Here is a 3,613-nt window from a genome sequence, read left to right as displayed (position 1 = left end):
CTGCTTGTAAAACACATACACAAACAATTTGTATAAATTTACCCTGAAAAACCAAAATGCACACAGCGCACGATGAACCTAATTAAAACGCGCCCCCCGCTAAGAGAAGACAGCGTGCATAGTGGGGGCTGATGTCTGCAGGTGCCACTGTTTCGGATGAGTGAACGCGCATACATGAGTGTACACGTGCTCGTAAGTGCGAAAGGTGACCTTGCTGGCGGTAAATGATGGGGGTGTGGGGGTCATATCCCCCTCCTCCCCCACATAGGTGCCCTATATATTCTTCTATCAAGAAACTGCTGCTGTGCTACATCCATAAATAATGAATAGATTAAGAGCTAAAGATAAAAGGATTTAAAAGATTTAAAAGGGTTTTAATTAAGTAAAGAACAATAACTGACAGGAAATGTGAGTCAGTTTTGTCATATTCATCAACCTAAACATCACATGGCTTCAGGTTCATGTTAGTTTATTTCTACCATCTTCATGTGAACACATTCAAGAACATCACAGATGAAAGAAACATTAAAAACTTCCACACTACATAAAGCAAGAAAAATAGTTTCTTCCTTTATGTAGAAAAAACAAAAACATCAAACAGCTCCAAGACTCTCTTTGAAAGAACTAAAAACCTTTATTCTCATGGTCCAATCATGAGTGAACTCCCCGATGAAGCCTTGTGTGCTAAAACATGTCAGAGTTTTAAAGGTTAAACATGAGTTTCCAAAACGTTTTGCTGGAGAACAATGAACTATTTGACTGAGTTTCAATTATTTACAGACGAGCAAAACCAGGACAGAGAAAAAAGGAGAAAACTGACTCAGTAAAACGACAGAAAATAAGATCCCATGTAAATCTGTATTATGTAGAAGTTCAGCCCAGCAACCAGTTCAGTTCAACACAAGTTTAAATGATTCTATCTGAACTCTGTGGAGCCTGATCTCAAGCTTTTTGAGTCTGACACTGAAACCAGAGGATCTTTCTGTCTCTTCAGATTCACTGTGATCCAGTGATGGGAGTGATTTCAGCCCTGAGTGATCACGCTGATGTTTGCACAGAGCAGACAATGAGGTGAATGTTTGGGCACATTGGTAACAGTGAAACAGTTTATTAGTAACGTGGGATTGTTTGTGTTTGGAGAATGAACTGAGATTCCTGAAGCTCTTGTCACACTGGTCACAGCTGTAGTTTCCTTCCATGTGTGTACGTTCATGCCTGTTACAACTACTTGAATGTGAGAAGCTCCTGTCACAGTGTCTGCACTTGTATGGTTTCTCTCCTGTGTGGACTCGTTTGTGTCTTTTAAGCTGACCTGCAGTGGTGAAGGATGACCCACACTGATCACAGAGGTGCTTTGTAACCCCACTGCGAAACAGTTCGTGTTGTTTTAACTCACTTGATGTGGTGAAGCTTCTCCCACATTCTTTGCAGTATTTCAGTTTGTCTCCAGTGTGTTTACGTTGATGTCTTTGTAGGTTGCCTTGCCAACTGAAAGTTTTTCCACAGAGGTCACAACGAAAGTCTTTCCCACCACCACAGTGATGACAGGGTTGAGAACTGGATCCATCTGTGTCGCTCTGCTTCGAAACAAAGACACAAAGACAGTGTAAGTCAGTCCTTCAACATTTTTATCCTGAACGTTGCCTGAAATAAAGAGCATCTCTGCAGACGTCCAATTACATTTTACTGTTTCAGTTAACACACTCAGTTTACTGCGCTGCAATAACTACAATACTACCACCATAATACTACAGTAATACTAAAATCATAACTGACATGAAAATCTGAATAATCACTCAGAGCTGCTTTTCCATGCAGTAGAATTGCTAACATGCTAACACAGTTTAATGAGCAGAGTTGTTCCAAACAAGATAAAAATATAAATACATACCTCACAGTAACTGCACTTGTAGAGTCTCTTTCTGGTGTGGATCTGTTGGTGTAGTCTCAGGTAATATGGAGATTTAAAAGTCTTCTCACACAGGTCACATTTATAAGGTCGTCCCTCAGCGTGGGTAAACGTGTGTCGTTGTAACTGTGTGTCTGTAGCAAAGTATTTGCCACACTGTTCACAGCAGTACACATCATGTCTGGCGTGAATGCGTTGGTGTGTATTTCGGTTCTCTTGCCGGCTGAAAGTTTTTCCACAAATGTCACAGCTGTATGCCTTAATTCCAGAGTGGGTAACTAGATGACTCTGTAAGTGGCTACTGTGAGTAAAAGCTCTGCCACACTGATCACAGCTGTACGCTTTAACTCCACTGTGGATGAGTTGGTGTCTTTTTAGGGAACCCTTCCTGGAAAAAGACTTTCCACACAAGTCACAGCTGAACGGTCTCTCTCCAGTGTGGATGACCTGATGACGTTTTAGTGAAGTCTTCTCAGTAAACTCCTTCCCACACTCGTCACAGGTGTATGTTTTCTCTCTCTTTCTTCTGTGAGGTTTGTCGGCCTCCTGAGAGCGCTGACTTCTCGGTCCATGTTGGTCCTGCAGTGACAGAAATACAAACAGAGGCAGTGAGTGAAATGCAGTCGTGGAACAAACTGAATCTTCAAACTCCCTCCATTAACACTAGTTTTAAACCTGAAGTTGGAGTGTGGCACCAAACACCTTAAAGGTCTCTTATCCCCACCTACTGGTAGTTCTAACACATTACATCCAACCTGGTGTTAAAAATAATTCATGACTGTTTACATTATATTCTTGTTTCCTATTACATATTTCTATAATTTTTATAGATCTATATATAATCATTTACTGATAATAAATCATAAAGTTTGTTTATTTGTTTATTCAAAAGGAACCCCATTAGCTTCCACATCAGAGATTCCTCGTCTTCCTGGGGCCCAAGCCGTCAAATACAATCACATAAAATATCATACCCTCTCTGTGAATCACTACGTTATCGTGGTGGAGGGGTTTGTGTGTCCCAGGGATCCCAGGGGCTATGTTGTCTGGGGGCTTTTGCCCCTGCTGGTAGGGTTTCCCATGGCAAATTGGTCCTAGGTGAGGGACCAGACAAAGAGTGATTCAGAAGACCCTTATGAAGAGAACATCGAGGGAACAGTTTACTCTAATTGGGATAGGGTTATCGGTGCTTCGCCCTGGACCCAGGCCTGGGGAGGGTGCCTGAGGGCGAGCGTCTGGTGGCCAGGCCTTTGTCCATGGGGCCCAGCCTGGCACAGCCCGAAAAGGGGACATGGGCACATCCTCCCGCAAGCCCACCCGCAGGAGGCGCCATAGGGGTTGGGTGCGTCGTGTGCCGGGCGGCAGCCAGGAGCCGAGGCCCTGGCGGACTGATCCCCGGCTGCCAAGACTGGCAATTGAGACATGGAATGTCACCTCTCTGGTGGGGAAGGAGCCTGAGTTAGTGCATGGGGTTGAGAGGTACCGGCTAGACATAGTTGGGCTCACCTCTATGCATGGCTTGGGCTCTGGAACCAGTCTCCTGGAGAGGGGCTGGACTCTGTCTCAGTCTAGAGTTGCCCCTGGTGAGAGGCGGTGGGCTGGGGTGGGTATTTTAATATCCCCTGGGCTTGCTGCCGGTACGTTGGGGTTTTTCCCGGTGGACGAGACTGTTTGTTCCCTGCGCCTTAGGATCGGGGAACGGGT

This window comes from Oreochromis niloticus, linkage group LG9 (genome assembly GCF_001858045.2).
Source record: "Oreochromis niloticus isolate F11D_XX linkage group LG9, O_niloticus_UMD_NMBU, whole genome shotgun sequence".
NCBI lineage: Eukaryota > Metazoa > Chordata > Actinopteri > Cichliformes > Cichlidae > Oreochromis > Oreochromis niloticus.
Note: the sequence above shows the minus strand (reverse complement) of the source record.